This window comes from Narcine bancroftii, chromosome 6, assembly GCF_036971445.1.
Source record: "Narcine bancroftii isolate sNarBan1 chromosome 6, sNarBan1.hap1, whole genome shotgun sequence".
Taxonomy (NCBI): Eukaryota; Metazoa; Chordata; class Chondrichthyes; order Torpediniformes; family Narcinidae; genus Narcine; species Narcine bancroftii.
In genome coordinates this window covers 170,572,345-170,590,556 of record NC_091474.1, presented here as the reverse complement: position 1 = coordinate 170,590,556, position 18,212 = coordinate 170,572,345, and the positions used below count along the sequence as shown (strand labels likewise).

General features: G+C 45.9%; 2 protein-coding genes across 4 annotated transcripts in view; one reads left to right on the top strand and one right to left on the bottom strand.

The window, feature by feature from the left end:
• enpp4 (ectonucleotide pyrophosphatase/phosphodiesterase 4) overlaps nucleotides 1-1,071 on the bottom strand; it is a 43,592-nt gene extending 42,521 nt beyond the window's left edge. Inside the window, exon 1 of one of the 3 annotated variants that reach the window (XM_069886711.1) lies at nucleotides 972-1,071. The gene's annotated coding sequence lies outside the window, so the exon portion shown is untranslated. Of the gene's footprint in view, nucleotides 1-833; nucleotides 924-971 lie in introns of those variants that run through there. The other 2 variants (XM_069886709.1, XM_069886710.1) reach the window with 2 other exon arrangements.
• A 44-nt stretch (nucleotides 1,072-1,115) lies between these two features.
• Nucleotides 1,116-18,212, top strand: part of LOC138736733 (chloride intracellular channel protein 5-like) — a 203,843-nt gene continuing 186,746 nt past the window's right edge. Inside the window, exons 1-3 of the mRNA XM_069886715.1 lie at nucleotides 1,116-1,433; nucleotides 2,903-3,064; nucleotides 14,152-14,231. The gene's annotated coding sequence lies outside the window, so the exon portion shown is untranslated. The remainder of the gene's footprint in view (nucleotides 1,434-2,902; nucleotides 3,065-14,151; nucleotides 14,232-18,212) is intronic.

The following is an 18,212-nucleotide window of genomic DNA, read 5'->3' as shown; positions in this document are numbered from 1 at the left end:
AGGTTATGCACGATACAGTATAATTGGTTACACAGGGTATATATTACTCCTCAAAAATTTTAAAAATGGGATTCAACATTATCAGATAGATGTTTTTGCTGTAAGAAGGAAATGGGAACAACATTATATGCAACTTGGGCATGTACGAAAGTAAATACGTTTTGGGAAGAATTAAATCAGATACTAAATAAAATTACAAAAAGTAACATACCAAAAAAGCCAGAGGTATTTCTTTTAAGTAACATAAGAAGTAGAGAATTAGGCCTCAAATTGGATAAAGTGCAAAAAAAATTCATTATGATAGCTTTAGCGATAGCAAAAAAATGTATAATGTTAACTTGGAAAATGGAAGCGAGCATGAGTATACAGCAATGGTACATGGAAATGAATAAATGTATTCCACTGGAAAAAATAACATAATTTAAAAAATAAAGTCACAATGTTTGAACAAATTTGGGAACCATACATGGAGCATATCAGAGAGAGCTTGCCTAGGACCTCCATCCCCTAAAATGAGAATGAAGATGATGAAAGACAAAACGACTAGATTCAGCGTGTAATAAATAGATGATGCATTTTTCTTGTTTATTTTCCTTTGTGTGAAAATATTGTTTTATGGTTTTATTGTATTGTCTATGTTGAATATTTATGGGTATTGGAGGGGGGTGGTTAGAGGGGAGGGAGGGAAGGGGGGAGAGGGAAGGGGAGAAAAGACCACTGTAAATTTAATGAGATACGTTTGTAAACATTTTGGTTGATATGGTTCACAGTGTGAAAAATAAAAAATTATATAAAAATAAAAGAAAGCAGCCTCTTAGCTCAAGGACTCTCACCACCCAGGCCATGCCCACTGCATACAGCTACCATCAGGAGAAGGTACAGGAGCCTGAAGACAAACACCCAGCAGTACAAGGACAGCCTCTTCCCTTCTGCCATCAGATTTCTGAATGGATAATGAACCACAGACCTACCTCACTTTCTCTTATTGTTGCACTAATTTATTTATTTTTAAATGTAAATTTCGTAGTGTAGTGAGCTGCAGTGATGCACAAGTGAACTTGGTCACAGAAGTGCAGGCTCACATGGGGCTGATGTCACAATGGTACCAGGTGGGTGGGGGGGTTGCACACAAAAGATCATGAAACTGGTGCTGTTAAGCTCTCAGAGAGTTCCAGTAAAGTCAGTTGGTTGGTTCAGCTTATTCATTTGCTGCACAGCCCACCGACCACAGTGGTGACCCCAATGGTCCAAAATGGCATTTGGACCCCATGATGAACAACAGGAGCACAAAGAATGCAGCCTCGGTGAAGATGCCGACCTTTGGACCTCACAGCCACTAGTCTGGCTGAGGCCCAGTTTAAGGTCAGGCAGATCACTAGGTGGACTGCCAGACGAATCATCGACTTCTTACATCAACTGCCAGCCCCCGACAGGTATGAGGCAATTAAGGTGCTCCTTATCCACACCTTCAGGCTGCTTTGAGTTCTTTTTGGCATCTGCACAGCACTGAAGGAGAATTTGCCCATGTCCTCTGCTGAGCTTGTCTATGGGGCCCCACTGACAGTCCCAGGAGAGTTTGTGCCAGCAGCTTGTGGCCAGGAGGAAACACCTATGGCACTGCTAACATGACTTTGTGAGAAGATGGGCACCCTGGCCCCCGTCTCAACCTCACACCATGGTCCAGCTCCAGGCTATGTCCCGAAGGATCTTGAAGACTGTGAATATGTCTTCATAAGGAGAGGTGCGCACCGGAAACCCCTTCAGCGCCTGTACAAGGGTCCATACAAGGTGCCATGACACAACAGGATTATGTGCCTTTTGGACATTGGGGGTAGTTCATGGTCAACCTCCTAAAACTAGCACACCTTGACCTCAACCAACCAATAACTCTTCCAGCCCCATGGTAGAGAGGTTGGTCTCCCAAATGTATGAACTGTGGACTCGGCACCTCCAAACACCAGCTCTGGGGGTGGGGGGGGGGGGGGTAATGTGCCAGCAGTGCTTTGCACTGATCTGCAAAGCAAACCGGGTCATGGAGGTACAGGCTTGCTCAGAGCTGACGTCACAATGATCCTGGGGGGGCGCAAAGGATCATGGGGATCGTGCTGATAAGCTCTCCGTGAGTTCCAGTAAAATCAGTCGGTTGGTTCAGTTCACTCACAGCTTCCCTGTGGTTTTTCTTTTCTTCCGTTCGCTGCATAGCATACCAACTACAATAGCAAAATTTTCACTGTAACATTACTGTAAAACAACGAATTTCGTGACATATTCATGACAATAAATTTCGATTCTGATCAGTTGGGGCATTGAATACAAGTGTTGGGGTTTCATGTTGAAGTTTAACAAGATATTAGTAAGACAACACGTAATATTGGGTGGAATTTTGGTCTGATATAAAGTTAGAAAGGGTACGGAGGAGATTTACCAAGTTGTTACCAGGATTAGAGAAGTTCAGTTATCGTGAGAGACTGGAAAAACTGAGCTGTCTTTCCTTAGAGGACAGGAGGTTAAGAGGGGATCTAATTGAGATGTATAAAATATAAGCATAGTTAGAATAGTGATGGTCCATTTTCTGGAATAGGAGAATCTAAGACGAGAGGGCATAACTACAAGGTGAGGGGCTGAGATGTAGAAGGGAATAGTTTTTCACACAGAGGGTGGTAGGCATATGGAATGAGCTGCAGACAAAGTAGTAGAGATGAGTATATTAGCCTCTTTTAAGAAACATTTAGATAACTACATGGATAGGAGGGGATTAGAGAAGCATGGGTCTAATGAGGGCAAGTGGGACTAAAGCAGGGCATATTGCCCAGCATAGGCAAGATGGGATTATGAACCTGTTTCCGTGCTGTAAGATTCTCTGTCCCTCTTATTCTATTCGAACTGGCCTGTCCCAAAACAGAGAGGAAGTGCGTTTCCTGAAAATATTGACTTCGATATTTCATCCAGAAGACTATAAAGTGCCTAAACAAAAGATGAGAAGCTGTTACTCAAACTTGCATTGGACTATGCAGCATGGATAGAAAGATACTTCAGAAGGAGTGGAACTGGACTCGAATTTCAGGTAACTCATTTGCTCTGTTTGTATGAGAGTTAGCCAGTTCTCTGTAGGTTCCACATGTTCCCTATTTTCTGTTCAGCATATTTGTCAGTGTAAAGTCAGTGGATTTAATTTATGAAACTGATTATGCTGCTCTTGTGACAAGTCTGCATTTATTGTAACTTCCCCATGGAATCTTAGAAATTTACAACATAGTGGAATTCATAATCTCACCAGTATAAGATATTCATGTCAACACAATACATATACTGTTAACTCTCATTGATTTGATCTTGTTTTTGGTAATTTTCTTGAAAAACTGAAGTTTTAGGGAATTTCAGGATAATTACTTTAATTTACAAAATGAAGGTATTGTTAACAAAGGCAGAGTCTTGAAACACCATTGTTGTCATGGTGGAGATACTCTCTCAATGCTGAAAAGTTGGATTTCTGTGATTTGGACTCAGCAGTGATGAAGGAGCAATTTTTCAAGGTAGGATGATGGTGTTTAACATTTTGGAATGTCTCATGCTTCTTCTTTGCTCTCTTTGCTCCTGGTATATGCAGGACCATGAGGCCACAGAATGGAGTGCAATATAGATATTCATCTGCGCTTGGATGACAGTACCTTATTGATATTCAGTGTCTATCTGCCAATTTTGTTCTGAATGTGTTATTTTGCACTCTGGTAATTCTGGCAGGCCATCTATTTTGCCTGAGATTCTTTAGATTCCTGAAACTAGTCAATTCTCATTTTTATAGTTGGAAAAGATTACCAGGTAAACCGGTGTGATCATTGCATCCCTGAAGAAATAATACATCCTCTGAATACAGAGAAGTGTGAGCCCATGATTATTCAAGGTGGAAAAGATGTATTCAGGATGGTATTGAGGATCTTGAGTCCATGCATACAGAATCCCTATGGAAAGAACACATTAATTCATAAACTACCCACCCAACTATTCTTTTAGGCACCTCCTGCCCATCTGTGTTGGTGATTGTGGTTCCTACATGAGCTTCAGAGTGGAGCTCAAGACCAGAGTGGAAAAAACTCCTCCTCATTCAAACCAATCACTTGGCTGTGGGTAGCAGTCACCTATAGGTCAAAATAATTAAATGGAAGACAAAACTTTCTGAATCAACTAGGTGTTTACAGCAATAGATTCATGGTTACCTTCACTGGCATTAGATATTTTAACATTCTGGATTATTAATTAATTGAATTTAAATTTCCCAACCATCAAATTCAAGTGTGAAATCATTTCTGTGGATTGTCAGCCCTGGACTCTGGAACACTGCTCCATGCACTGTTACCATCAGCCTGCACTCCCATCCACTGATCTGGAGCATATGGCCTGAAATACTTCTTCCTGTATCCAGATATTTTTGCATAAGAGGGAAAAGCAATGAAGCATACACAAACTCACAGAGTGTGAGCCAATCAAGGAAACATACCATGCAAATTTCAGGGAATTATGCTCTAATCATACATTTTCTAAAGCAAAAAATTACTTTAGGTAGTGAATTTGAACTGAATAAAGCACAAAAATTTTCAATGTATTTCAAGAATGTACACAATTAGATTTAAACTGCATGCAAAGAACTGTTGGTTAAAAGACAGATGGTCAGTGACTGAGACCCAGGTCAGGCCTTGTTAAAATTGTTGCATCAAAAATGATCCTGCTCCCATTACCTGACTTTCAGCAGAGATATCCGAGTCAGGACTGGTTGGCTTGAGGTCAGTGAAACCCATAGGGAAGAACTTAGCTTCTCTTGATTCAACAAAACACTCTCACTGTCATTTTGGCAGCCTGTTGCTCTTCACTAATCAATATGACGGAATGAAGATTACACAGCATAGCCCCCTGAATGGCACTAGTTTCTCATGTCTGAAAAAATGTTAACATTTCAAGTAACTCATTATAATTGAAATTATGAAACTGACTCACGGGATATAACATAAATAGCTTCTGACCTTCAATGAGCATGTAACTAATTTCAGTTGCTAAAAAGACCACAAGGGCAAATATCCAAGACTGTCACTGATACTGAATGGAGGAACGTTTAGATTCCATTTTGAATTCTATTTCTCAGAGTTTTAACTCTGCCATGTTACAGTAAATTATTTTGTCTTATCATTATTAAACTAATTAAGAGTTAAGGGTATCCGCCTTCGAGGACCATAATTCGATCCAGACATAGTATTTAAATGGATTAGTCTTCTGATCAAAGATCCAAGATAAAGCAAGACTTAGCAGGGTTGGTGTAGCAGTCAGCACAACACCTTTACAGTGCCAGCATCTGGGACCAGGGTTCATATCCTGTGCTGTCTGTCAGGAGCTTGTATATTCTCCCCATGTCAGCATGGATTTTCTCTACAGGTTCTGATTTCCTCCCTCTGTTCAAAGCATTCTGGGGGTGTAGGTCAATTGGGTGTAATTGGGTAGCACGGGCTCGTGGGCCCAAATGGCCTGTTGACGTGGTGTATGTCTAAATTTTTTTTTTTAATGAATGACCTAATGATGTAGTATCAACAGGTCAAGCCCAGAATCTATCATGCATTTTTTTTTTCAATATCTTTCAGCTACTGCAAAAAAGATTCAGAACATCTCCAAAAGCATAAAAATGTACAGGTCTATTCCTCTATAATCTGAATTTACACACACATCTCTGGTGCTGTCTGCATGTATCTGTACATATCCCATTATTCTATACTGTTCTCTGTTCTCTATCACACATACAGAATTGCTTTTCATATGCGTGTGTTTTGCTATCGAACAGAAGCAAACACACAAAACATGAAGTCTGTTCAACAGGCTTTATTTGACATAGCATTCCTAGAAACATAGAAAAAACATAGAAGATAGGAGCAGGAGTAGGTCATTCAACCCTTCGAGACTGCTCCGCCATTCAACGAGATCGTGGCTGATCTTAAAGTTTAGTACCCCGTCCCCGCCTTCTCTCCGTTCCTCACAGCTAGCTCTGTGGAAGTTTGTTGCAAGCTCTGAGACTGTCTTCGAAGGGCTGACACTGGCTTATATCCCGGAGGGTGATTGACAGCCGACTGGGTGGGGCTTGGTCCATTGAGGTTGGATGATTGACAGCTGGCCAGGTGTTGTCTTGTCCCCATGCTCTTCTGCAGGTACAGAGGTTTCCCCCTGCAGTAGGCCGGTGGTGTACCACGACATACACCCCCTTCTTTAAAATTGCACCAGGGGGAGTTTGCAGTCCGTGGTCTACCCAGTGCCCCAAAACATATACACATTATTTACAGATTGATACGGTCCAGCAACCGTCGGAGTCTCTGCGACCGTCGCAGGACTGGCTCCTGGTCACTGGTCGGTGAGGGTATGCGGGGGATGGAGGCGGGAGCCAGAACGTCTGGCATGGTGCAGCGCGGAGGGGTGGCTGGGGGTGCCGGGGTTGAGGTGTGTCAGGCCGGCATAGTTCTGGGCAGGAGGATGCTGTGCTGTGGTGAGTGCTTCTGCTGGCGCCAGGTCCTTGATTGAGACCGTGTCCTCCCTGTCGCTGCTGAACCTAATATAGGTGTAGTTGTGATTTGCGTGTAGGAGGAACACCTGCTCAATCAGGGGTTCAGCCTTGTGTGACTGTACGTGTCTATGCCGGAGCACCGGTCCCGAGGACCTGAGCCATGTTGGGAGGGATGTTCCCATTGCCGATTTCCTGGGGAACGAAAACAGGCGTTCGTGAGGGGACTCGTTGGTAGCCATGCATAGGAGTGACCTAATGGCATGGAGCGCCTCGGGGAGGGTGTCCTGCCAGATTTCTATGGACCACCCCTTTGACTTAAGGGCCAGGAGAACTGCCTTCCAGATCACCCCATTTTTGCGTTCCACTTGTCCATTACCTTTCGGGTTGTAACTAGTTGTGCGACTAGTCACGATGCCCCTTGCTGCCAGGTACTGGCGTAGTTCCTCACTTATGAAACTAGACTCCCGGTCGCTGTGGATAAATGCGGGGTAGCCGAACATGGTGAAGATCTGTGTCAGTGCCCTGATGACGGTGGATGTGAAGGTGTCTGGGCAAGGGTTAGCGAAAGGGAAGTGGGAGTACTCGTCTATGACCATGAGGAAATAGACATTCTGATTTGTGGAAGGCAGGGGCCCCTTGAAGTTTATGCTGAGGCGCTCGAAGGGCTGAGTGGCCTTTACGACATGAACCTGGAGTGGGCTGAAGAAGCGAGGTTTGCATTCCACGAAGACCCGGTACGCCTCGTTCATGGTCCTGACAACCTTGACGGTGTACAGGAGGTTCCGGGACTTGATGAAATGGTATAAGCGGGTGACGCCCGGGTGGCAGAGGGACTCGTGCAGTGCCTGAAGCTGGTTGTCGTCGTGTGACACGCAGGTCTGGGAGAGAGCGTCAGGGAAGTCGTTGGACTTCCCCGGACGATACTGGATGTCGTAGCTGTATGTTGCCAGCTCGACTCTCCAGCACAAGATCATATTTTGGGTGGTGTTGAACATGAATGCCATGGCCCACTGGTCGGTGAGGAGGGTGAACCTTCTGCTGGCCAGGTAGTGGCACCAGTGGCGGACCACTTTCACGATCGCCTGGGCCTCCTTTTCAATGGTGGAATGCCCTAGCTTGGAGCCATGGAGGTCTTGGAGAAGAAGGCGACCGGGCACCCCCCTTGGTTGAGGGTAGCGGCAAGGGCTACATCGGAGGCATCGCCCTCCACCTGAAAAGGGGAGTCCTCGTCCACGGCATGCATCGTGGCATCTGAGATATCCTGCCTGACGCACGTGAAGGCTGCCTGCGCCTCGGGTGGGAGAGGAAAAGTTGTGGCCTGGGCCAGTGGGCGGACCTTGTCCGCGAAGTGGGGAATCCAATATGAGTAATAAGAGACAAGCCAAGGCACCTGCGGAGGGCTTTGAGTGTGGGGGGGGGGAGGGGCAGCTCCATTAATGAGCGCATCTGTTCTGGATCTGGGCCGATGACACCATGTGCCACGATGTACCCCAGGATGGTGAGGTAGTGCTGAACATGCACTTCTCTTTGTTGTAAGTGAGGTTCAGCTCCTTGGGTGTCCGGAGAAATTTCTCCAGGTTGGCATCGTGATCCTGCTGGTCATGGCCGCAGATGGTGACATTATCCAGGTACTGGAAAGTTGCCTTTAGCTTATGCCAGTCTACCATCCGATCCATCTCCTGCTGGAAGATGGAGACCCCGTTCGTGACCCCAAATGGAACTCGGCGGAACTGGTACAGACGCTGTCCACCTCGAAGGCGGTATAAGTCTTATACCGCAGGGCTCTGCGGGTGGATGGGGAATTGGTGATAGGCCGACTTCAGGTCTATCCTGGAGAAGACCTGGTAGCGGGCTATCTCATTGACCACGTCAGCTATCCTTGGAAAGGGATAGGTGTCCAGCTGAGTGTACCGGTTGATGGTCTGGCTGTAATCCATGACCATCCTTGGCTTGCTGCTCCCTTTGACCACTAGGACTTGGGGTCTCCATGGGCTGTTGCTGGGCTCTATGACACCTTCCACAAGAAGCCTCTGCTCTGATGAAGACTCTGTCCTACTTCTGGTGGCTATCCACTTGCAGTCTGGTGTGAGAAGAGTGTGGTAGGGGTGATATGCAGAGTGGAGAGGCCGCAGGTTGGCTGGGGCTGGTTGGACGGTGCGCTGTGGAGAGTGAATGGAGGTAGGGGCCCCCAAAGGCGAGGGTGATGCTCTGCAGGTGACATTGGAAGTCTATGCCCAGGAGGACTGGGGTGCAGAGTTTGGGCATGACCAGGAACCTGAACCTGGTGTATGTCTACCCGCCCCCCCCCCCCCCCCCCCCAGTCAGATTGGCCGAGCAGCTCCTGTGGGTATTGACAATCCAGTCCTTGGCGGTGAAGGTAATAGAGAAGGTGGTGGGGTGGATTTTGAGCTTCAGGGGGTGGGCCACGCTCAGGTGAATAAAGCTCTCGGTGCTGCCACTGTCGATTAGGCACTTTGTTACCTGCCCGTTGATTTTGACGTCCATCATGGAGGGCCCAAGGTCATGGGGGATTTTCCTGGTCAAGGTGATGCCCACTAGGACCATCTCTTGGTCCGAGTCGTTGTTCCCCGACGGTGGAGGCAAGTCGTGGCCATTGGCATCTTCTGCAGGCGTCGGGAGAGGTGAGTATCAACTGGTGGTTCGCTCCGTAGGCATGGGGTGTAGCGGTTATCATCGTCTGGAGGCATGGGGTGCATCGGTAGGGTGGCCTGGTCAGCGCCCGTGTTGACCACATTGTCATCGTCATCGGTCCCATCTTTGTTAGAGGCCTGGGAGGGCCTGGGTGCGCCTGTGCCCAAGATGGCGGTGCAAGGCATGGCTGGCCTTCTTCCCCAGATGCTCTAGTTGCGCCAGGGGAAGTGACGTCCTGCTGCCAGCTGTCGGTGAGGGCAACATCATCACGGGCGGTGGAAATGATGGCATTCCGTAGACCAGAAGTGACATTGTTGTAGTCTTTGGGAGGCAGCGCTGGTGAGAGCTATGGCTGGTCTGGGCGCATGTCGCGCATGTGGTGATCACTGCTGGCGAGGCCTGAAGTTGGGGAGGCTGTGGGGGCAATGGCGTTGCCCGGCAATCGCACATGGCAGGGATCGTGAGAGAGGGGGGTATGTTGTAGAGGGCCACTCAGCTGGCGGCGGGCTTTGAGAGGCATACTTTGATGAAGTGGCCTTTCTTTCCACATCTCGAACAGAACTGGTTTTTAGCCGGGCAGTTTTGGCGCGATTGATGATCAGACCCATACCAGGACCCACAGTACTTTCAAGGGTGCTGGGCGACCACAGCAGCGATGTTTTCATCCCCAGTCTGGTCTAGGCCTACAGCAGCCGACTGTGCTGACCACGCGGAGGCTTCAATGTGCAGGGCTGCTGCCTCTAGGGTTTGGAACACCTCCACTGTTTTGACCAGGGAGTAGATATTGTCCTCTAGAATCTTCTGCCTGATGCCTCTTGCACGTAGCTCTCAGACGTAGCATTTCTGATCAGTCTCTCGACCTCCCTTTCATTTACCCCGGGTTCAGCCAGACAAGGTCAGGCCAACTCACACAGGGCTCCCAGGTAAGACTCGGCTGTTTCCCCGGGCAGCTGGGCACGGATATTTAGGAGGTACCTTGCAAAGACCACATTCGTGAGGGGTTTATACATGGTTTCGAGAGTGTTCATCGCTTCCGAGTACCCGGTGCAGTCTTTGAGAGCCTGGAAGGCTCAGGGACCCAGCTTTGATTGGAGTAAGATGAGCCTCTTTCAGTCGGAGTTCAGGATGTCGTCGGTGTGTGCCTCTGTCCCTTCGACCACGTGCTTCCAGATCTCGAAACGTGTTTGTGCTTTCAGGTGGTGTGGGTCAATTTTGAGGCTCCTGGCACTCAGGAGCTTTTCCATACCAGCTTTAAAATTTTATTCAAATAAATTGTGGTGCATTATCGAACAGAAGCAAACTCACAAAACACAAAGTCTGTTCAACAGGCTTTATTTTACATAAACTTCCACAGAGCTAGCTGTGAGAAATGCTGTTGCAAACTCTAAGATTGTCTTTGAAGGGCCAACTATGGCTTATATCCCGGAGGGTGATTGACAGCCGACCGGGTGGGGCTTGGTCCATTCAGGTCCGCTGATTGACAGCCGGCCAAGTGTTGTTTTGTCCCTGGGCTCTTCTGCAGGTACAGAGGTCGCCCCCTGCAGTAGGCTGGTGGTGTACCACCACAATGTGCAATACAAAAATGTGCTGGAGAAATGCAGCAGGTCATGCAGTAACTCATTTGAAGTAAAGGGTAACCAGCACTTCTGACCTGGGCCCTTTATCAGGTATAACCAAAAACAGGCAAGCACCTGGCCTGATCTCATCCATCTTCCTCAAAGTTGTCATGGTCGCATGATCACTTCATTGGGAGTGGTCCTGGCTGCCGCTGATGATGTAAGCGATGCGACGCACAGGGGTAATAGGGTGCATGTGCGGTGTGTTACGCATCTGTATATGGGTAATGAATCTCAGATGCAGGAGGAGGAGAGTGAGAGTGTCAGTATCACTGTGTGGGAGTGAGCCAATGAGAAGGTCAGAGGAGATTAGCTGGGTGGTGTTTGGGGAGTTGAAGAATGCAATGTTGAGTCTGATGAATAATAAAGAAAGTTGACTTCATGGTGTGCTGAAAGAAACAAGTGAGTGTATTCTTTATCCATTTGCAAGCTGTGGTAAATCGGTGTCGTTACAAGTGGTGACCCTGAAATGATCTTATATTTTTGGGTCATAAAGTTTCCAACAGGGTGTTTTGTCTGATGAATCGAAAGTGCGAGAGATTCAAGAATTTCCTCCACTTGTTACATTGCATTGGATGTTTTTTAGGCATGATGAATTTTTATCGCCGATTCCTGCCAAATGCAGCAGTGTCTCTATTACTCCTTACTGAACGATTAAAAGGATTCAATAAGTCAGTGTCCAAAAGACCATTAACTTTGGGAGATGATGCCATGTGTGCTTTCAATGACGTGAAGACTGTACTTATAAATGCCACAATGCTTGTATATCAAAAGCCCAATCCCTTACTCTCTCTTACCATAGATGCATCTGTCAGAGCTGTGGGAGCAGTGTTAGAACAATAAGTCCATGGATAATTGGAACCTCTGGCATTTTTTTCAGCCAAGCTGTCACCGGCTCAGGCAAAATATAGAATGTTTGATCGAGAACTCTTGGCCATCTATTTCGCAGTGAAACATTTCCACTTTTTATTGAAAAGTTGTCCTTTCACCATTTATACAGACTGCAAGTATAAGCACACAGAGAGATTCAGCACTTGGACTTCATCCTACAATTTTCATCAGACATATAGCACATCCGAGGAAAAGCTAATGCCTTGGCCGACGCTCTGTCCAGATGCAACATTGACACCTTACATAAAACTACTGCCATCAATTTTAACGCCATGGTTCATGCAAAGCACACTGATCCCAATCTCATCTGGTATTGTAGGATCAACTCTGGTCTCCATCTTCAAGATATGACCCTGGATGAATTGGGTTAAAAGTTAGTCTGCAATTTCTTTTTCATAGGAAGGCCTAGGCTTTCTGTGTCAGCAGCTGTGAGGTGGGAGATTTTTGAGTCTCTTCACAATCTATTGCATCATGGTAAAAGAGCATCACTCAAACTAGTTATGGAATGTTTTACCTGGCCTCATGTTAAATGGGATGTTGGACTATGGGCAAGGACCTGTTTGCCATGTCAATGCTCTAAGGTCTCCAGATGCACAAAATCATAGCTGGGGTATTCTGTTGTTCTGGATTCCCGTTTCCAGCGCGTGCATCTAGACTTGGTTGGCCTGCTTCCACCATCTCGGGGATATACATATCTGCTCACATTTGAAGACCAGACTACCAGGTGGCAGGAGGCCCTTCCTATCACTGACATCTCTGGCGAAATGGTCGCTGGATCATTGGATTCCATCTTTCAGTGCTCCGGTTACTATTACATTGGATCAAGGGTCTCAGTTCAGGTTGGCATTGTTCTGAGCTCTCACTGCGGGTACCACCTGAATTCACACTATGGCTTACTATCCACAGGGTGACAGCCTCATTGTATGTTTCCATCAACAAATGAAAACAGCATTGACAGTAGGTGGTGATGCGTGGAGTGAATGTTTGCCCATAGTTCTCCTTGGTAGGTGTACTGCTGTTAAGGCAGATCTTGGATGTTTAGTGGCAGAGCTAGTATATGGCACCACGTTAACCTTGCTAGGCAAGTTTGTGAATCCGAGTCCAAGCACTACGCCCTATGATCCGGCCAGTTACGCTGATTGTCTTCGGGAAAACCTGAGATTACTCCAACCTGCTCCTACGTGGCAGGCGTCACCTGCAATGCATGTGCTGAATGATTTACAATGCTGAACTTGTGTTCCTCTGGAATGATGCTGTTCGCAAACTACTTCATTTACAATTGGTCCTTTTCAGGACTTCCAACATCATCAGAAGACTTTTGTCATCGACTGGAATAGAATAGCTGACACAGTTTCCATCAACATGTTGAAGCTGGCATATATTGACACTCCATGTTCTGCATCAGAGCCAGTGTCATAAGACCAGTTGCACCCTTGCCAGTCAGACCATACTTTACCTGTCTTGCACTATCTATTGTTCGGGGTAAGGCCGAATTGTCAGCTCTCCAGACCATTACGTAGTGGGACAGTTCCAATGAGTCACTTCCTTGCATGGCTCAGAGGCTGGGGTGGGGGTGGGGGGGAGCTATCATGGTTGCATATTTATCTTCATCAGGAGCAGTGACAGCTGCCACTGATGATGTGAGCGATGTGACATGCGGAGTTAATAGCGGGTGTGTTAAGCGTCAGTATACGGGTGATGATCTCAGACGCAGGAGGAGGAGAGTGAGAGTGTCAGGATCACCCTTGTCGGGTGGAGTTTAGCTGGGTGGTGTTTGGGGAGTTGAAGAATGCAATGTTGTGTCTAGTGAATGATAAAAGAAAGTCGACTTCATGGTGTGCTGAAAGAAACGAGTGAGTGTGTTCTTTATCTGTTTGCAAGCTGTGGTAAATCAGTGCCGTTACTCAAAGATATGTGTACTTTTGGGATAACTGGTATTTTTATTAAATAAATATTAATTTTATGTATAGTAACATTTAAATGATTTTGCATATTAATGCTCTGAAAAGGTAATAAGACGGATGTGTTTATTTATGGCACAAAGAAGATCTTGGTAGTTTCCGTGGTTTTTCTTAGTGTGTGCCCTAACATTTTCAGGTGATAAGGACTTATTATATTGATTATGTCTAACCTACCAAGTCCTGGAGCTTTGTACAGTGGATTTTGGTAAATTCTATGAGATGTATAGAATGAGTTTAGAATAAAGGAAAGATTTTGGATTGGAATTAACTTTGACAAATGCAGTAAAATGAGACTCTAAATTGATACCTGGTCCTTCTGCCCACATGCATCTTTGTTACTTGACCCTTTCCTATCTCCAAAGTCTGACTGAAAATGTGAAAACCTTACAGATAGCATCAAATGATAAAAGTAGTTGTGAACTGAATGTGATAAAGATATTTCTTCAGCACTCACGGCCTGTCTATTTAAACAAACCTATGTATGATGTTTACATTTCAGGCACCAGAAAATGCAAGAAATTCAATCGCCTTGTTTTCATTCTGGAGGTAGTAACCTTTACTATGTCAGATTAATCAAAGGTTTGTTTTGACATTTTTTACATCTCTCTTTCTCTCCAATTATATTATCATATTTTTTCATGATTTAAAAGTTGCTAAAACCCGTAGGAAATGATTTGATCTGAGATGTACATTTTATTAGTTTTGGGATTCGATTAATATAATTGATCTTAACTGACTTATTAAATTGTGACAAAGATGTTATGAGTGTGATAAAATTCCAGTTATTGTAAATAATGAAAAATATTTATTCTGAACAGAATATTATCAATTCTTTTAAAATATGGCCAAAATTAACCCACTCTGTTGTAAATAAATTTAATTTTAAAAAATTACACTTTTAGAATTCTCATCCATGCAAAAGACTCAGAGATTAAATGGAGAGAATAACTTGGGTTGTGATTCATTTCAAATCTGAGAGCAGGACATACTGAACAGACTGCCATGAGCAAACAGTATTTATTGTGGCTTAAAAAAAAACAACCAAGAGGAATGGGATCTGAAGAGCTCCTTCCATCTCAGTGAAAATGATCTGTAGACATAATTGTTGGACTTCCCCAGATTTCTAAGAGTAAGTAATGTAGGTAGTTATAGATATCACTGAAAGAAATGAAGTTGTCCAAAATTGAGGCAAATTGTAAGTGCAATGTCAGGGAAAGGATTAAAAACAGAAATGCTGGAGGAACTCAGCAGGTCTCACAGCATCCATAGGAGATTCAGATTTTAAATTTACTTTAGATAAATCTATTAAGATATATAACCAAAGTTTTGGGCCTGAGCCTACGACTGACTTTAATTTTTCTTGCATCAAATTCACTGTATCAATATACAACAACTTTTCTAAATATGAACATATGACTAAGTTTTACATGTCAAGTTTCTTCATTTGAGCGGATATTTCACCACATTAACAGAGGTTGACTGTAAGTGACAAATGCATGTGTTGCAATTCATCAAGCCTTTAAGAAAAGCTGCAATGAATTTTCTGTTTGATATCAGTGATGACACATGATTATCCTGAATAATGGTAAAACCTTCAATTGTATAATGAATAATCATTGTCTTGATGGCAAACTGTGCTGGAGACTTCTCCTGAAGGTTTAACCCACTGTGGGTTGCATGCAGTTAAATGTATCATAGTTCCAGTGTTTGAAGTTCATTTCTGATTTCTGGTGTTGTTTCTGTGGATTTTTCACACCCCTTTAATGATTGATTGTGAGAGTTTTTCCAGGTGCTTCACTTTACTCCACACCAAAGATGTGCTGGATCCTGTTAATTGACTACTTACTGTAAATTGACCAATGTTTAGGTGGTTAGTAGGGGAATTTGGGTTGGGTGGTGTCAAATGAGCATGTGTGAAAGAATTGAATACAAGGAAATGAGAGAATGGGATTCCTGTGAAATCCAGCATAGATGGGCTGAATGTCCACCTTTTATATCATTTGACAGATGAAAATACGCAAGGTTAATTTCTTATCTGCATGGTAGGAATTAAACAAGAAAGTCTGCAGATGCTGGGGTCAAATGCAAAACACAAGTATGCTGGAGAAACTCAGAAGGTCGTGCAGCTCAGCAGGTGTCCATATGCATGACAAAGAACCCAGGCTTGAAATGTTGGTTACTTTTAATTCCTGTGGATCCTTTCTCGCTTGCTGAGTTTCTCCAGCACATTTGTGTATTACACATTCATGGTAGGGTAGAGTGGCCAAGGGGGATATTGGGTGATGAATGAAAGTAGGGAATTTGCCTCCCAAAATAAATGCCTGTACATCTGTCTCAATTTTAAATTTACCTGGTCTGTGAATTATATATCTCTAAAATTTAACTTGACATGTGCTGCTATTTTAGCAACCAAAAAGCGATCAGACTGTGTTTCAAGGAAGAACTAATAATCCCATGTGGAATTTCTGGCATTTTTTTCCAGAAGGGTCTGTGGTGCGTTGTCAGTCAGAAGCAAACACACAAAACCAAAAGACTGTACCACAGGCTTTATTCAATATAAACTTCCACAAAGCCAGCTGTGAGATTGTACTGCTGTAAACTCTGAGAGTGACTTCAAAGGGCCGGCTCAGGCTTATATCCCGAGGATGATTGACACCCAACCGGGTGGAGCTTGCTCCATTCAGCGGGGAGGAGTGGCCGGCGGGGTGGAGTTAAGTTGTGTGTATTGCATCAGATGGGTGGGAGGATGGGTTTGTCCCCCATGATTGTAGCAAGTCCTTGGTGCCCAAGGAGGTCTTGAGTGCCCCATAGCCGTCTGGGATTGAGGGTGTGTGTCAGGCCGGCGGAGTCCTGGGCTGGAGGATGCTGTACTGTGGTGGGTGCTCCCTGGTTGAGACGGTGTCCTCCCTGCCGCTGCCAAACCTAATGTAGGCATAGTTGTGGTTCGAGTGTAGGTGGAAAACCTGCTCGACCAGGCATTTGGTTTTGTGCGCCCGCACGTGTCTACGCCAGAGCACCAATCCCGGGGATGCGAGCCATGCCAGGAGAGACGATCCCGTCGCTGATCTCCAGGGAAACGATAACAGGTGTGGGGACTCGTTGGTAGCTGTGCACAGAAGTGACCGAATGGTATGGAGCACCTCAGGAAGAGCATCTTGCCAGTATTCTATGGACCACCCTTTTGACTTAAGGGCCAGAAGAACTGCCTTCCAGATCACCCCGTACTCGTGTTCCACTTGCCCGTTACCTCTTGGGTTGTAACTAGTCGAGTGACTAGTCACGATGCCCAATGATGTCAGTACTGGCATAGTTCCTCGCTCATGAAGCTAGACCCCCCCCTCCCCGGTTGCTGTGGATAAATGCAGGGTACCCAAACATGGTGAAGATCTGTGTCAGTGCCCTGATGATGGTGGCTGTGGAGGTTTCTGGGCAAGGGATGGCAAACGGGAAGCGGGAGTACTCATCTCTGACAGTGAGGAAATAGAAGTTGTGATTTGTGGAAGGCAGGGGTTCCTTGAAGTCCATGCCGAGGTGCTTGAAGGCCTGAATGGCCTTCATGATATGAGCCTGGGGTAGGTGGAAAAAGCGAGGTTTGCATTCCGCACAGACCCAGCATGCCTCGGTCATGGTCCTGACATCCCTGGTGGTTTATGGGAGGTTCTGGGACTTGATAAAATGGTACAAGCAGGTGACACCTGGGAGGCAGAGGGACTCGTGCAGTGCCTGCAGCTGGTCATCGTGGAACAACATGCAGGTCCGGGAGAGGGCATCAGGGGAGTCGATAAACTTCACGGGATGATATTGGATGTCGTAATTATATGTTGCCAGCTTGACTCTCCAGCGCAAGATCTTATCGTTCTTAATCTTGCCCCTGTGTGTGGTGTTGAACATGCACGCCACTGCCCGCTGGTCAGTGAGGAGGGTGAACCTCCTGCTAGCCAGGTAGTGATGCAAGTGATGGACCACTTTCATGATCACCTGGGCCTCCTTTTCAATGGCAGAGTGCTCTAGCTCAGAGCTATGGAAGGTCCTGGAGAAGAAGGCAACCGGACGCTCCCCTTGGTTGAGAGTAGTGGCAAGGGCTACATTGGAGGCATCGCTCTTTACCTGGAAGGGGAAGTCCTCGTCCATGGCATGCATCGTGGTGTCTGCAATGTCCTGCCTGATGTGCATGAATGTCGCCTACGCCTCGAATGGGAGTGGGAATGTTGTGGCCTGGGCCAGTGGGTGGACTTTGTCCGAGAAGCAGGGAACCCACTGTGAGTAGTAAGAGAATAAGCCAAGGCACCTGCGGAGGGCTTTGAGTGTGGGGGGGAGGGGCAGCTCCATTAACGGGCGCATCCATTCTGGATCTGGGACGATGACACCATGTGCCACGATGTACCCCAGGATGGTGAGGCGGGTAGTGCTGAACACGTTCTTCTCTTTGTTGTAAGTGAGGTTCAGCTCCCTTGGCTGTCTGGAGAAATTTCTCCAGGTTGGCATCGTGGTCCTGCTGGTCGTGGCCGCAGATGGTAACATTATCCAGGTACAGGAAACTTGCCTTTAGCTTGTGCTGGT